The sequence below is a fragment of the Sinohyriopsis cumingii genome, chromosome 15 (genome assembly GCF_028554795.1).
Source record: "Sinohyriopsis cumingii isolate HCF-2022 chromosome 15, ASM2855479v2, whole genome shotgun sequence".
NCBI classification, from domain to species: domain Eukaryota; kingdom Metazoa; phylum Mollusca; class Bivalvia; order Unionida; family Unionidae; genus Sinohyriopsis; species Sinohyriopsis cumingii.
This window is the reverse complement of record NC_142975.1, coordinates 72085748-72104630: the sequence shown is the minus strand read 5'-3', so window position 1 is coordinate 72104630 and position 18883 is coordinate 72085748.

Below are 18883 nucleotides of genomic sequence, written 5' to 3'. Positions count from 1 at the left end.
TATTATACCTCAGTGTGTAAAGCAGGTCTCGGGTATTGCACGAAACACATGCAAATCATTTAGAACTTAGATGACATAAGTCTTCTAAGACTACTTTAAACTTACATGGTATGGTTAACAATATATGTTCTGTTAATATTAAAGCCTGTGTATTGATATGGTAAACAACACACATTGTGTCTATGAGAGACCACCGTTTCAGTCAACTAAAAATGACTGAAATGATGGTTGGTTTCTCATGCATGGTTAGAACCTTATTTAATACTATTGCTTTATTAGCCTTTCAATACACGTGTTACTATAAATGATTTAAATATAAGACAAAACATTTGCTTATGATTCGAATACAGTATGCTTTGTGTAATTTGAATACATGTTCACAGTGTAATTCAAACTTAGTGATAACATTTTAATGAGCTTTCTTCCAATAGTGGATTTGTTTTCTCTCTTTTTTGAGACAATTATTAAAATTTAAAGCCATTTAAGTTCACAACCTGTATTGTCAATCAGTCTGACTGCTGTCACTCAGTCAGCCCAACTGCTTTACCTCAGTTAATAGTAATGATTGAAACAATTACCAAATAGTTATCTGCAGTTGATTAACATATTTGTGAATTGTGGTTGCTTAATTAATTGTTATTGCACATAACGTTTTTATTTTAGCATAGCAGGTAAAACACAATGTATGTCTTCCATCCAGTTGTCCCATTCACTGATCCTAATAAACTGCTAGCTAGAAATTAGCTATACTTGCTGCATGGTAGCTGGCGTGGTGACCATTTGTGAGAGTAGGTATATTTTCTGGCACTAATGCTTTCTGAATACGTTTTTGACAAACCTTGTACATGTCTTTCAGAGAGGGTGACACAATGTAGTGTTAGAGAGCCACCTTTTGGATAAAAGTAATTGTAACATAGGGTTGACGGTTATATTGAGGGTAACTTTTACGAAATGTAATATGTTTGGTTTTGGATAATATGGCTTTCTTAAAGACGTGTCAGTTGGTGCAGGTTTGAATGTATATGTTATGAACTTTATGTTAAATGCCTTGGGTAATGGTTTTGAATGAGCAGTCGGGTGAGTTTACAGTATGCATTGACAAGTGTGGCCCAGATTTGCCATGGTAGCTCATTGTTTTGTGCTAAACATTTCGTCATGATGCTTTCATTCTTTTGTTTTCAATTAATTTCTTTTCCATTCTACTAGATCAGACAGAGGACAAGCTTGATACACTTGCAAGGCTACAATACATTCCAACAAAACAAGCAGAGAAAGCAAAGGAACTGCTAGAAAGGAAAAGATCTATTGTTATCAGAGGGAACCCAGGGGAAGGTAAGACAACAATGGCCCTTCATCTGATAGATAATGAAATGTATAGATATAGGCGTGTATTTCTTCATTTACCACAAGATTGGAAAACAGTGGACACAGATTGTGTAGATATTGTCATTTTGGATGATATATTTGGGCATTTTGACCTTGATTCTGGCTATCTATAGGAGTGGATGGTTTACCTACCTACCATACAGGAACATATTGATGCAGGAAAGTTATGGGTCATCATTACCACCAGAAATGACATACTATCAAAGGCTTTGTCTAAGTTGGGATCATTGAAACTCTTTTCAGATGATTTGTCAGTAATGCTGTCTTCAACAGAACTAAGACATTCAGAAAAGATTGGCATTTTAAATAGACAGCTTCAGAGGCATGAAAAAAACATGAAAGAAAATGAAAAAAACAAACATGCATAGCTAATTTTAGTGGGTTGATTGGTTTTCCACAGTGCTGTTCAATATTTGCAGGGGATAGTAAGTTATTTGAGGGGGGATCACAGTTCTTCAGCTCACCACAGAAATTCTTTGTTGCAAATATCAGTGAGTTAGAGGATACAAGATTCCTGTCTCTGGCATTTCTTTTTTGCAACAATAAGATATCTGAGGAGAATTTATCACCTGAATCCATGCCTGAGTCCAGCAAAAATATATTGACTGAACTGGCTTCCTATCTGGGCATTTCAGAAAGGAAGGCATCCATAACATTACTTCGAAATGCTTATGTTAGTTTTTTGGATTTGTATGTTGTGAAGTTCATGTTGTATGATTCTGTGTCAGGACTTGTCAAACCATGCATCTGTTTCACTCATGCTACATTAAAAGAGGCTGTAGGAGAAGTCATCGGGGATCGTTGTCCAGAGATGATTGTGAAATATGGTGATTCAGAATATTATATCAGAGGACCTACACTGCAAAAGACAAGAACAATACTTCACAGAATGTTTTTATACCCGTGTCTGTGTATGGACTTCTGGCAGAAAGGATGGTTCAAGATGTTGTAAAGAAAAGACTTATAGGGAGTGTTGTGAAATATTCAGCTCTCAAACAGCATGATATTTTGATGAAGATAAAAAATAAGTTACAAAAAGGTAATGGGATGAAGGATTTTTTCATGGCAAAGACATATCAATTGCGCTGTGATCTATTAAAAGGGGAGTGTAATACATTTATGCAGTGCATATTACAAAGTGATGAAGATGCAGCAAGATTAGTGTATAGTGTTTTATTGGAATTACTGGCATGCACACCGCATAATAATAGCTCTGACTGTTGGCAGTGTGAAGAGAAGCAGAATCTACTGGAATTATCGCTCTACTACCACAAATTTGAGATTGCAGACAGACTAATTACTATGAATGCTTCTTATACACACGTAAGTCTTTGTAATGCTGCAAGACACGATGACTTTGAAAGAGTTCAGTCTATCCTAGAGACTTTAAAGAGCAATAAAGTTTTCAGTCCAAATTGTGTGGAGGCAAAAGATACATTATGTAGAGCCTATATATCAGGATTGCAGAGAATGATCGAGATTTTATTGAAAGAAGGGATTGTATTGGATACAATTCATGTAGCTATTGTTGCAAAACATGGAAATTTGAATGTTTTAATGAAGGTTGTGAAAGATTTGAAATGTCTTAATATGGGGAAGTCTAGTGATGAAATATACATTGATAGAAAGACGAATTATTGGAACGCCACTAGGTTATTTTCTGAAATTTGCTTTCAAAGTTGCGATGCACTGGCCATAGCCTACTCTACAGAGAAGTTTGATATGGCAGATTATCTTCTGAAAAATGAAGTAAGAATATCACTAGATACGCTTGATGATGTGTCAAAGAATGGTTCGCAACTTGCTGTGGCCAGAGTGATACAGAAATTGAAAGACAGTGACAACTGGGATCCTAAGTGTAGTCATGCATCTAAAATATTAGAAACTGCTTATAGTAAAGAGAAGTATGATGTGTGTGATCTGCTGCTTCAGGAGGGAGTCTCATTAACAATGAAGAATCTTCCTGATATTACACAAGTATTTCAAGTATCATTGGAGTCTGTTACGAAAGCAATACAACATTTGAAAGATACACATAATTGGAATACTAAGTGTGATGATGCATCTAAAGCATTAGCAAATGCTTATAGAGATGAGAAGTATGATGTAAGTGATCTGTTAGTTCAGGAGGGAGTCACACCAACAATGAAGCATCTTCCTGGTCTACTCGGATCCAGGTTTTTGCCTAGTATAAATGAGATCTCATTGAAGACTGTTAAGAAAGTAATACAACATTTGAAAGATACTCAGAATTGGGATCCTAAGTGTGATGATGCATCTAAAGCGTTAAAAAGGGCTTATAGAGATGAGGAGTATGATATATGTGATATGTTAGTTCAGGAGGGAGTCAGATTAACAACGAAGCATCTTCCTGGTATTACAATAGCATTTCAAGTATCATTGGAGTCTGTTACGAAAGCAATACAACATTTGAAAGATACACATAATTGGAATCCTAAGTGTGATGATGCATCTAAAGCATTAGAAAATGCCTACAGAGATGAGGAGTATGATATATGTGATATGTTAGTTCAGGAAGGAGTCTCATTAACAATAAAAAATTTTCCTGGTATTACAGAAGGATCTGATGTATTATTGGAGTCTATTAAGAAAGCAATACAACATTTAAAAGATACACATAATTGGAATCCTAAGTGTGATGATGCATCTGAAGCATTAGAAAATGCTTACAGAGATGAGAAGTATGATGTATGTGATATGTTGATTCAGGAGGGAGTCTCATTAACAATGAAGAATATTCCTGGCATTACTAAAGTATTTCATGTATCATTGGAGTCTGTTAAAAAAGTAATAAAACATTTGAAAGATAATAAGAATTGGGATCCTAATTGTGATGATGCATCTAAAGCATTAGAAAGGGCTTATATTCATAATAGTCATGTGTTTGATATCTTGATTCAGGACGGAGCCCCATTAACAATGAAGAATTTTCCTGGTATTACAGAAGCATATAATGTATCATTGGAGTCTGTTACGAACGCAATACAACATTTGAAAGATAATCATAATTGGGATCCTAAGTGTGATGATGCTTCTAAAGCATTAGAAAATGCTTACAGAGCTGAGAAGTATGATGTATATGATCTGTTAGTTCAAGGGGGAGTCACACCAGCAATGAAGCATCTTCCTGGTGTATTCAGATCCAATTTGTTTGCTAATACAAAGGAGATGTTATTGAAGACTGTTAAGAAAGTAATACAACATTTGAAAGATACTCAAAATTGGAATCCTAAGTGTGACGATGCATCTAAAGCATTGGAAATGGCTTATGTTTATAATAAGTATGTTGTGTGTGATCTGTTGATTCAGGAGGGAGTCTCATTAACAATGAAGAATTTTCCTGGTATTACAGAAGGATCTGATGTATCATTGGAGTCTGTTAAGAAAGCAATACAACATTTGAAAGATACACATAATTGGAATACTAAGTGTAATGATGCAATTAAAGCATTAAAAATGGCTTATATTCGAAATAGGCATGTTGTGTGTGATCTGTTGATTCAGGAGGGAGTCTCATTAACAATGAAGAATTTTCCTGGTATTACAGAAGGATCTGATGTATCATTGGAGTCTGTTAAGAAGGCAATACAACATTTGAAAGACACAAACAATTGGGATTCTAAGTGTGATGATGCATCTAAAGCATTAGAAAATGCTTATATTCGAAATAGGCGTGTTGTGTGTGATATGTTGATTCAGGAGGGAGTCTTATTAACAATGAAGAATCTTCCTGGTATTACAAAAGCATTTAATGTATCATTGGAGTCTGTTGAGAAGGTAATACAACATTTGAAAGATACTCATAATTGGAATCCTAAGTGTGATGATGCAATTATAGCATTAGCAAATGCTTATATTCATACTGAGCATGATGTGTTTAACATTGCAACTTTAGATCATAAGTGTCGTTGTGTATTTAACATATTAGAATATGATTGCAGTGCAGAGATGTATGATGTGTGTGATCTGCTGGTTCAGGAGGGAGTCTCATTAACAATGAAGAATTGTCCTGTTATTACAAAAGCATTTAATGTATCATTGGAGTCTGTTAAGAAAGCAATACAACATTTGAAAGATACTCATAATTGGAATCCTAAGTGTGATGATGCATCTAAAGCATTAGAAAATGCTTACAGTTATTTTAACTATGATGTATGTGATATGTTAGTTCAGGAGGGAGTCACACTAACAATGAAGCATCTTCCTGGTTAATTATTCTACTAATACAAAGGTGTTTCCAATGAAGACTGTAAAGAAAGTAATACAACATTTGAAAAATACTCTTAATTTGAATCCTAAGTGTGGTGATGCGTGTCAAAAGCATTAGAAAATGCTTATATTCATGATAATTATGTTGTGTGTGATCTGTTGATTCAGGAGGGAGTCTCATTAACAATGAAGAATTTTCCTGGTATAATTACAAAGGATGTTTTAAATTCAAGATGCTTTTTTCTGAAATCATCATTAAAGTCTGTTAAGAAAGCAATACAACATTTGAAAGATACTCACAATTGGAATCCTAAGTGTGATGATGCATCTAAAGCATTAGAAAGTGCTTATATTCATAATGAGTATGTTGTGTGTAATCTGTTGATTCAAGAGGGAGTCTCCTTAACAGTGAAGAATTATCTTGCTATAATTACAAGGGATGTTTCAAATTCAAGACTGCATTTTGTGCAAGCATCATTGGAGTCTGTTAAGAAAGCAATGCAACATTTGAACAATATTCAGAATTGGAATCCTAAGTGAGATGATGCATCTATAGCATTAGAAAATGCTTATTTTCAAAATAGACATGTTGTGTATGATCTGTTGATTCAGGAGGGAGTCTCATTAACAGTGAAGAATTATCTTGCTATAACTACAAAGGAGTTTTTAAATTCAATATGCTTGTTTGTGAACGCATCAATGGAGTCTGTTAAAAAAGCAATACAACATTTAAAAGATACTCATAATTGGGATCCTAAGTGTGATGATGCATCTAAAGCATTAGAAAATGCTTGTATTCAAAATAGGCGTGGTGTGTGTGATCTGTTGATTCAGGAGGGATTCTCATTAACAATGAAGAATTTTCCTGTTATTACAGAAGTGTTTCAGGTAATTTTAAAGTCTGTTAAGAAAGCAATACAAAATTTGAAAGATACTCATAATTGGGATCCTAAGTGTGATGATGCATCTAAAGCATTAGAAAATGCTTATATTCAAAATAGGCATGTTGTGTATGATCTGTTGATTCAGGAGAGAGTCTTATTAACAATGAAAATGCACGTGACAAATATAGGCATTATAATCATAATGTGTGTAATCGATTGGTTCATGAGGCAGTTGCACTAACAGACACTAAAAGGTGTGTGATCTTGTAGATCAGGAATCTTGGAGTCTCAATACTAATGAAGACTCTTCTTGGAGTGGGAAGGTGATACCTAGTATTGAAGAAATTGCTTATTGTTGACAGACTTATGCTGTATGTGAGCGGCAGTTTCAGAAGGGGAATTTTACTATCAGTAACGACTATGCCTGGTGTTAGAATGGTATTTTGGGTATAATTGGAGACTTAAGCTATTAGTACAACGTTTTGAAGACACAACAATTTGGATTTTAAGAGTGATGAATCATCAAAAGCTTGTGATCCTTATTCCCAGTAGCCAAGAAAAGCATCTGATGTGTATGATCTGCTAGTTTAACAGAAGGGAGACTCACTAAGCAAGCCATAGAAAAGAAGTAAATAATTAAACATGGGTTTGATGTGGGTGGGAAAATCAGCCTCAGATTCAGCTACTGAAAAATAAGGGATGCTTTCCCCACCTTATGGTAAACTTACATTTGTCAGTTTATTGTTTTAGTATCTTGAGTTGTAAATCATAAAGCTACTGTATGAAGTAATTCAAAGCATTGCATCCATTGTCTTCCACATATAAGTGAATAATTGTAAATGTTTAAAAATATATAAAAAATTATGACACAGTGATCTTAATCTGGTAATGTTTATTACCTATTAATGGCTCAAAATAAATAAAGGAAGAAGAAATATTGTCATTGCCATATGCAGCTAACAATTAGAGATATCTCTCATACAATGGAACATAAATTAACTTTTACTAAATTATTTTTATTGGATATATTATGAAACCAATATCTGTTACTGTTCCTATATATCTACATGTATAACTAATCCTCATTGTTCATTAATAACATCATTAGCTACAGTTGCAATGATATTTTCATGGTTGACAGCGGATTGCAATATGTTGGGTCTTTCTCTAGGTTATGGATATCGTCCTTATGATGTGCAAAAAGGTCTAATTATAGATAGCTGATTTGAACATTGCAGTACTCAAATTTGTCTTCTATTTAAGCCAATTTATCATGCATTTTTCTTGCTTTAGTGGTGGTGATGGGAAACAAAAATGGCTGCTATATAATGCAATACAGCAACAACTTGCCTTCTTACTGTCTATTAAATCTTTCAGTTTTTTTTTTTACTTTTGAGGAGTAGTTTTATGATGTTACTGGATACTGCCATAAGCCTGAAAAAATGTATTTTTAATGCACAACTCAGAAAGAAGGAACTGGCTGGAGCTACAGATTTCATGCAGAAGAGACGATATTTCATATATCAAACTAAAACAGACTTTGTGATTATGAAACATTTTGTAATAAAAAAGTATCTGCTCAACCATAGTTTTCAGCTATCTTCATTTAGGTACAGTTTGTATCCCTTTCAGTTCCACTCATTATGATTTGTAAGTAGGATTGTATTTTTAATATTGGGACTTGAACTCTTTAATTAAAAATTCTTCATATTGTATTTTTTTGGGATTTGATAATGTTTGTCATGATGGTCATTTTGGCTGAAGGATGTTCTGCATTATTGTTTCTTTCCTAAGAGAATTAGGTAATTATAATCATAGGCTTTCCTTGTGGAAAAAGGGAGATGGGTTCTTCATTAAGCAGAAAGGATTTATGAAGGTTTGTGACATCACATCATAAAAATGCTAACTGCAGGCATCTGTTCAATCCAGATATTAGGAAAAAATATGTGTGTTTCCGGTTGACTGACAATCCCTGTTTCGCATTGCTAACCATAGCGCTTTTTTCTCAATAGATTTCTTTAAATCAGTGTTAACATAACACCCAAATCCATGTACAAGCCTACTTCTGGCTTCTCTAATGGCTGAGATAATTTTCACCAAACTCTGCTGAAAAGTGTTTTACACATCATGATATAACAAATATTATCCAAAGTCTGCTTTCCAGCAATAATATTGCTTCGATAGAAGTGATGTTGAAAATTCACTGTTCTTTTACATACTGGTATATACCACAATGATAAAAATGAAATGCAGGATATAAGGACATTTATCAGATATGTAGACATATAGGACACTTAAAACAAACCCCAGCAATATATTTCTTTTTGCACACAAATTGTAAGTTATTTATACTGTGATGATGTTTACTGTTATTTATGCAATTTTATGATGTCTTCATTCAGATTCTTTTCTGTTCTATATTTAATTTCATATAAAATATTTAAATGTATTTAATGTGAATTAGTTGTATAATTATTTCATATAATTTATGATATCAAATAATTCTTGTTATTGATACGAAAAGGCACTTTGAGTAGAATCGTGATTTTGTATAAGAATACTTATTGGCCTCATCATCCTTAATTTTCAAGGACAAGGAAATTTGTTGAAGGGGACTTTGATGTCTTCAAATTATAAATGCAAACCGAAACTGGTTCAGATTTTAGAGTTTTCTGATTACATGTTAGTTTTTTTTCTTCAGAAATCAGAATATTCTTTTTGGAGCAGTGTTATCATAACAGTAACATGGATTGATAGATAAACTCATACATTATCCTGTATGCTTTTACAGAGTTTTAACATTTTTATCTTTATTCTTTTAGTACCGATACTGTAATTTAAGTTTCTGCTGGAAGGTGTTATATTGCTAAATTTGTTTATTATGGAAGGCTATAGGTACCTAGACATATTTTTGTGCTTTGAATTTTGCCTAAATGTTTTTTTTGTTAATCTGTGCTGCTTCTTACTTTCCTCAAGTCCATATTTTGATCTGATTTCAATAAACTTGGATTATAGACTTATACCATCTGTATCTCAGATGAGGTTTGATAAATGGGTAAGTGTCATGCATACTGATGTTGTGAGTTTTTCATCTGATCAGTTAACCCATTTATTACTCAGGAGCTCACATTTTTGATCTGGTTCTGATACATATTGACAAACTTGCTGATATCATTAACATCTCTTTTGAATTTGATAGTAAGGGCTTTGGCATGTTAATGAGGTGATCATGTATCTTATTTGATGAGCTTGTTACCTCTAAAGTGGCCATACTTGTTCTTCATTTTGATTAAGCTTGGAATACATGCTTTTGTGCTGATATCATTAAAGTCTCAGAAGATGTTGGATGATATCTCAATATGGCTGTAAGTTCTGAATATATGGTATTGAAGTATCATTCGCTTCAAATGAGATTAGTAATATTAGTGTGATCTGTATGTTGGAATGGGTTCATTTTGTATCTGATGGACTGAGATTGTTATCAAGTTTTATTTCTGATTGGATTTGATCCATCATATATGCTTCCTTCATTTAGATATCAGTCAAATTCTGTAATAAATGAATTAAGAATGCATACTTATCTTTTCGCCTTGTTACCAGCCTGTAACTAGGCCATTTTCCTTACAGGGTTATGATCGAACCTGAATCTATGCTTATACATTAACATCTTTGATGAGTTAAATATAATACGAAAAATCCAGTGTTTATGAAGTGATCTTGTACCTGATTTGCTGAGCTTGTTACACAAGGAAACTCCAACTTGAGATATGGGTTGACATCATCAGGTTCTTCTTTGGTATCGATAATGAGCACGATTGCATGCATGCTAATGAGGCAATCTTGCATCTGATAGGATGACCTTGTTGCCTATCTGGAGTCTGTATTTCAGATCTGATACTGATCAATTTTGGAATTAATAAGTTAAATCTTGTATCAGTTTGACTAAGATCTTTGCCATTTTTAAAGTCACACTGTTAATCCAGTTTTAATGCTATATTATCTAGATATGGTTATGAGTGAAATCCATGCTACTGGGTACTCACCATATATTTGTTCATATTTTTGATCAGCATTAGGATACATGTTTATATCATCAACACCTCTGCGGAATTTGATAGTAAACATGATCCATAATGCTAATGAATGACTGAGCTTGTTACTACACTGGAAGTTCTATTACCCATCCTGGATTCAAATTTTATCGTACTTGAAATGTATTCTTACTGAAATGCTCCCCGATTGCTTTCTGTACATATGCATTTTACCAGATTGTATGCCATTCTGTAGCTTGTTTTGTCTATTATTTAGATATGAATTTGTTAGTTGTACATGAGTGTACATTAATATGGGGAGTAATGTGATTGATTTCTGTAAAAATGGTATTTTGGCTGTAAATATGTATCTTGCCTGTAAATATGCATGTTGCCTGTAAATATGTACGTTGCTTGCCTGCAGGGTAACTTGGGGAGCAGTTTGCCTCTTTCCTTTATATATATATATATAAATATATATATATATATATATATATATATATATATATATATATATATATATATATATATATATATATATATATATATATATACATACATTTGGCTTGATTGTACGTCAGTCTAGTATGCAGTTCTGTACAAATATGTGCTAATTAGTTGTAGGTCAATACAATAATCTTTCAACCTTTCATTAGAATATTTGTGAGTGTCGAGTCTTCTAGCAAAGATGGTCAGTGTATTAGCATGCATGATCCTGCTCACATGAATTTATGAATTATTGTCTAAGCATTCAGCATGCATACTCAATAGATACAAATTATTTGGTTTAATGCATGATCAAATGGACAGATTGTGCACAGTAGAGGCCTACAAAAGCACAGTCCTCTTATTTGGCTTAATGAAACATCAAATAAGCAGTTTACTGAGCTTGCATACTAAATGCAAGACTCCTTGACAGGTCCTATTATTTGTTTTAATAAACAATCATACGGACCAAATTCTGGGCACGGTAGAATGATTCAGCTGGTAATGTATTATTAACTGTTATAAAGAAATTTTATAAATTCTCGATTAATTAATAATTAATTGTTGCAAAGAAAGGTCAAATCTATCAATCATATTTGTTGAGCTATATGGCAATTTTGGAATTAAATATCAGTGAGTCAGTTATTATCTGAATTATTTGTTGATTGATACAACGCAAACCAATATGTGTGCTTTTGAAGTGCACATACATCTGAAGATAGATGTGTAATGCTTTCTATAAACTTATTTTCATCACTTTATTAAAGTTCATCAGCTTTTATTGAATTCAGGTTGGTGTATTCATTAATTCTACAAATGATACAGTTGTAGGTTTTTGTTCATTAATATTTCAAATGATATATTTGTTTGCTAGTGATTGTAATCAGGTTCATGCATACACTGTATTTTACTTTCATTCTTTGTCTATCTGCATGATTGATTATCAGTGCATGCTGAATGGAAGCTGTTGTTGAGGCTTCTAATTTCCTGATGTGACAGGTCTATAAATCAAGCATTATTCAGTGGTTTATAAAATAATAGTTATACCACCTTTTGTGCAATGTTAATAGTTTTAGCAATAAACTTATTTCATAGCTTTTTATTAATTTTTCTTTTTGTCAGAAACCTAAATCTGTACATCATGATGATACTGCTTTAATTGGTAATTTTGCAGTTTACTGAATGTGGTGAATGAATATGCATGTACACGTCTTTAATTCATATATTATCAAATCTTGTGTGTAATAATTACTGGTTTATATTATGTTTTATATCCTTTTATGTAAGTTTTTTCTCTTATGGTTTTTATTACATTACTTATGCATCTACAAAACAGACAAATTTAATGATAGCAAGAAGCCACTGTATTGCAATGGTGAAATTAAAAGCGATTTGCATATAATGAGCCTAAATAGCTAACATTTCCTTTTAATAGTAATTTAACTTGACCAATACAAATTATCAATATAATTTTAAAATGAGAGATTATCTCATTCGGAGATGGATCATGGAGATAGACTGTATACATTGGATTGCATTCAAAATCAGACTCACAAACTGTTGTCATTTGATTGGCAAACTTCATATTACAGACCAATCAAACATCAGACGTTTGAGTCGAATCGATTTGGAGCATATTAATTGTTTATATAATTGTCATACTTCATCAGCTAATTATCGTGCAAAATATCAGTTGTTTATATATGTTTGATCTTACCTTATGACACTTGTCAGCTATGAACATCATATATATACCAGGTCTTGACTTAGATATTATAGGACTTTTAAGTCCCAAGTATGCCTTTCTATTTGTATTCTTTTCAAGGAACTAGGGTATTAAAATACAGTTTTAAATTTTAAATTTTAAGTACAGTTTTTTGTACTAAAAATCAGTCTCTAAGACAAGATAAAAACTAGATAATGGGGTAACGGCCATTAATAAAACATTTTTCATTTATACACAGATTACAAATTCAGAACGAAAATTGGTTTACTTGATGGTCTGTCATTATATTTAATTACTATTTTACCACCTGATCTTGCAATTGTACATTTTATACAATTTTGGATCAGTTCATTTTTACTTGTAACTACAAGACTATTTATAATTCATTGACCTTTAGTTGTCTTTGAACATTGTCTTTTTGACTAATGATTTTACCAGAGATCCAATGTTAATTGTCAGTAAGAAGACAACACAGTAGTTTAATTTCACATTGTCACATGATAATAGCAGTCTTAGTTGTTCTGATCAAAATAGCATGCTGTTTTGTTACGTTTTGAAGAGTTTATTTTGTAGGCATTTAGTAAATGTATGTAGATATTCATCAAGTGAAATTATTGATTACAGAATGATGATGTAAATGTTTGGCAGTGAAATTGAGAAGAACAAGCTGTGGAAAATTTATCATATTATAAAAATAGTTAAATTGAAAATGTTCACAAGTGGCTTATTATGTATCAATTTACAACTACATCATTTGCTAGGTGTAAATGTTTCTGTGTGAACCTTGTAGGAAATATTTTGTATGATTCATCATGCAATAAAAACCATACAGTGTTTGATAAATGTAAATATTCTCCATAGAACTTCAAAGAGCCAAACCATGCATGATTCATCTGGTAACAAATACATTTATTTTTTTTAGTATTCTTGTTGTTTTTGTGGATTTAACACCATTGTTCAGCACATAAAGGCTATACATGGCTGCAGTATATTTGTTGGAGGAAGAATGATAAAATCGTAGTACGATCCACTGACCTGCAGGCATCTACTGACAAGCTTTCTCATTTGCTGACATTGACTGAGCCCAAGACTTGAAACCATGCAGACAGGTGAGATGGTATTGATCAGTAATGGCAAGTGCTTTTGATTACTTGATACTCGGGGCCCCTGTATCTTATTAATACAGAGTTAGTATTTGCCAGTGAACTTGGAAGGAACAAACCATGTATCATTCATTACATAATATTAATACTGGCTAATTATTACACCTGTGTAAATGTTTACCAATGCCACCTTTTAATTATTATAACATGTTACAGTATGAGCTACTCTTCTAAATGGTGTTTTTATTTTTATTCAGTTACATTGTAACCAAAATAGTGATATATATTGTTACTCTTGTGATTATTCTTTATTTATTTATGTAATTATGTAATCAATGTCACCAGAATAGTGACACACGTGTACATTTATTCAACAGTTTTTGATCTTACCAAACTGAGGTTCAGTAATAATTATTATGTAACCTCATGGGTTTCATCTTTCTTTGAAATCAATAAACATCATTTAAATAATAGTATAGAGGAAAGACAGACACAATACAACATTTGACTCCTATAAAAACAATGTCTTTGTTGGTGTTATATAAAATGGGATAGCGTAAGACCCACGTCTTGGTTGGCAATATCAGAAAATAGATTAGAGCAAACTAGAATAGTATCAACCCCATGAGTTTGTTTGGAATATATGCAAGCACTATTGAAAAAGCCGTTTTTTTGACAATACATGTGTATGAAAATAGAATAGTGCAAAACCCAAATCTTTGTTGGTAATATATAAAAATAGAGTCCATAATCAAGTACCAAAATGCTATATCAACGGAAAGTTTATAATGGTGAACAACTTAGTAAAGATTGAAGGAAATTGGGATAAGAGTTTCTTTTTAACTACCTTTTGGAAACATTTGTTAATGGTACTGCTTAGCAGTTTCAGGGGAGACAACTAAGCATGATACCTTTTTGAGGAATTAAAACTAAATTGGATGCTGACATTTTCGAAAAGTTCTTTGAAACGTGAGTATGATTTATGATAAATTTACAAATACTAAGAATGTATATAAAAAATATGAATGAATCTGTGATACCAATGATAAACGCCGACATTGTAATAATGTTGAATTCAACTTGCTTATCTTAATTCATGGCAAGATTAAGTTTTATGACCATACACCACAACAGTTGAGATTATTTAAAATTTTACATTATTTTTTAGATAAAATTTGGTAACTTTTTAATAATGTTCATCCTCTTAAATTCAGGTTACAACCACCAACATATAATTTGTTTGTTCATTAAATGTGTAAAATAACCACTGTGAAATTGCAATGTTTAAGTTCATAACGTCTACACGCACTAAATGTTTTGTTTGTTTACAAAGAGATGTCTTTCCTCTAATCCAGCCAGACAGTTTATTATAAAAGAGTAGTTATTTTTTTAAAGTTCATCTAACCCATGACTAAAATTATTGAACCAAATCCAACAAAGTTACAAATATAACTTGTAGATGCAAACATGCAGTGTTAAGTAAAACTGGTGCTAGATAATTTAGACCAATTAAATCTGAAAATATGTAATCAGCTATGTGTTTTAACGGGAATTAATTTTATACTGGAAAGTATTATATGTAAAAACAAGTGGTGAATATATATAATTTGTATCCATTTATGTTTCTCATTTGTTTGTTTTTTGTAGCATGTTTAAGACACATTCACATCAAAATCTAATATTGAATTAAACTAAAATACACTTTTTAGCCAATATTATCTTAATTCCTATATGTTATCTATTACATTAATAATTACCACAACTTTATATATCTTGGACAAATCTTCTGAATTATATTTTGTAATTTGATTAGCTAACATACACAAGCCATTATTCTTTGCTCATGAATGTATTTACTTGCATGCTTTGCCTTAACTCCAGGGAAGACTACATTAGTGGCACCACTATGATCCTATTTTAAAGTTTATTTTTGTATTTAAAGACTTAGCATGTCAGGTGTTGTAGATAAATCGCGGCATGTTTCTCACTCCTTTTATGGAAATCTTGTTCAGTGGAATAGAACTGTTCATGTTTAGACAATTATTGACGAATGTAGATAAAAAATCTATTTATCATGGTATTTTCACTGTTTTTAAGAAACAGCTAACTTAAAATACAGTAAATATGGATGACATGCCAATATATTCAATTCTACTTTTGCAATCAGATGTTGAACAAAGATGAAACTACAGTGATTCGATCCCATATTGAGAGAATAATGTGAACAAGCTAATTGTACGTATTTATTCCAACATATTTCAAGTTCGTTATAACTAAACTTGGAATATAAATGTCATTTCTATAATTTATATCTCTTGTGAGCTGAATAGTTGGCGAGATCCACGCTTTGTATATAAGGTGAACTTGCTTCTTATTGGAATGGAGTCTTACCATTTTGAAGGTAATATTTCTGGATAGTACTGTTTTCATCTGGAAGCACCAATAACTCTGAAGGTAGTGAATCTGACTAATAGTCAAAGGTTCGCGCGTTCAATAACTACCCATACCAATGCAAGTCGGCTCATTCTGTGAGTCACTGAGAAAGGCTTTTAATGCATTTTTCATTCTGTGGTAGAGCCTGTAATATGCTGAATGTGCTATTAAAACCGATCATCCACAACCATTTGTAACTAAACTGGGAATATATGGCTTATAAATATCTGAGATGAGTTTGATAAATGGCAAGATAAATAGATAATAATGAGGAGAACATGTATCATTTCGTGTTTACTTGTAACTACAAGACTATTTATAATTCATTGACCTTCAGTTGTCATTGAGCAGTGTGTTTTTGACTAATGATTTTTACCAGAGATCCAATGTTAATTGTCAGTACGAAGACAAAATAATAGTTTAATTTCACATTGTCACATGATAATACCAGTCTTAGTTGTTCTGGTCAAAATGGCATGCTGTTTTATTACTTTTTGAAAAGTCTTTTCTGCATGCATTTAGTAAATGTATGTAGATATTCATCAAGTGAAATTATTGATTATATAACGTTGATGTAAATGTTTGGCAGTGAAATTGAAAAGAACAAACTGTGGGAGATTTATCATATTATAGTAAGAGTTAAATTGAAAATGTTCACTTGTGGCTTATTACATAATAATTTACAACTACATCATTTGCTAGGTGTAAATGTTTCGAAGTGAATGTTGTAGGAAACATTTTGTTGGATACATCATGCAATATAAATCATACAGTGTTTGATAAATGTAAATATTATCCATAGAACTTCAAAGGGCCAAACCATGTATGATTCATCTGGTAACAAATACATTTTTTTAGTATTCTTGTTGTTTTTGTGGGCTTAACACCACTGTTCAGCACATAAAAGGCTATACAGGGCTTCAGTATAGCTGGTGGAGGAAGAATGAGATAATCTTCGTAAGATCCACTGACCTACATGCATCTATGGACAAGCTTTCTCATTTGCTGACATTGATTCCAAGACTTGAACCCATGCAGACAGGTGAGATGATAATGGTCAGTAATCGAAAGTGCTTTTGATCACTTGATACTACTGGAATCCTGTATGTTATTAGAACAGAGTACATATTTGGAAACAAACCATGTATGATTCATTACATAATATTAACAGTGGTTAATTATTACACCTGTGTAAATGTTTACCAATGACACCTTTTACTTATTATAACATGCTATTCTTCTAATTGGTGTTTCCATTTTTTTTTCAGTTACACTGTAACCAAAATAGTGATATATATTGTTACTCTTGTGATTATTCTTTATTTATTTATGTAATTATGTAATCAATGTCACCAGAATAGTAACACAAGTGTAAATTTATTCAGCAACTTTTTGATCTTACCAAACTAAGTTTCAGTAATAATTATTATGTAACCTCTTGGGTTTCATCTTTCTTTGAAATCAATAAAAATCATTTAAATAAATGTGTAGAGGAAAGACAGACACAATACAACATTTGACTCTTATAAAAACGATGTCTTTGTTGGTATTATATAAAATTTGATAGTGTAAGACCCATGTCTTGGTTGGCAATATCAGAAAATAGAATAGAGTAAACTAGAATAGTATCAACCCCATGAGTTTGTTGGGAATATAAGCAAGCAATATTGAAGGACCCATTTTTTTGATAATACATGTATATGAAAATAGAATAGTGCAAAACCTAAATCTTTGTTGGTAATATATAAAACAGTCCATAATCAAATACAAAAGTGATATATCAACTGAAAGTTTATAATGGCGACCAACTTAGTGAAGATTGAAGGAAATTGGGATAAGTTTCTTTTTAACTATCTTTTGGAAACATTTTGTAAATGCACTGCTTAGCAGTTTCAGGGGAGACAACTGAGCTTGATACCTTGTTGAAGAATTAAAACTAAATTGCGTGTTGACATTTTTGACAAATTCTTTGAAACATGAGTATCATTTATGTGAAATTTACAAATACAGTGAATTTTATTTTAAATAAAGAATGAATTGGTAACAGCAATGATAAATGCAGACATTGTGATAATCTTGAAATTCAGATTGTTTTTATCTTAAATTCATGGCAAGATTAAATATTCAGGCTACAACCACCAACAGACAATTTGATTGTTCATTAAATGTATAAAATAACCACTGTTACCTTGCAATGTTTAAGTTCATAACGTCTACACGCACTAAATTTTTTTGATTTTTTTTTTTACAAAGAGTTGTCATTCCTCTAATCCAGCCAGATAGGTTATTATAGAAGAATTGTTCTTTTTTAAAATTTGACCTAACCCAAGACTAGAAATATTTGAACCAAATCCAACAAAGTTATACACAAATAATAGTGGCACGCACTCAGTTTGAAGACACAAACATGCAGTGTTAAGTAAAACTGGTGCCAGATAATTAGGACCAATTAATGTCTGAAAATGTTTAATCGGCTATATGTTTTATTGGGATTTAATTTTATTCTGGAAAGTATTATATTTGTAATCAAGTTTTGAATAAATATAATCTGTATACATTTATGTTTCTCATTTGTTTATTTTTGTAGTTTGTTTAAGACACAGT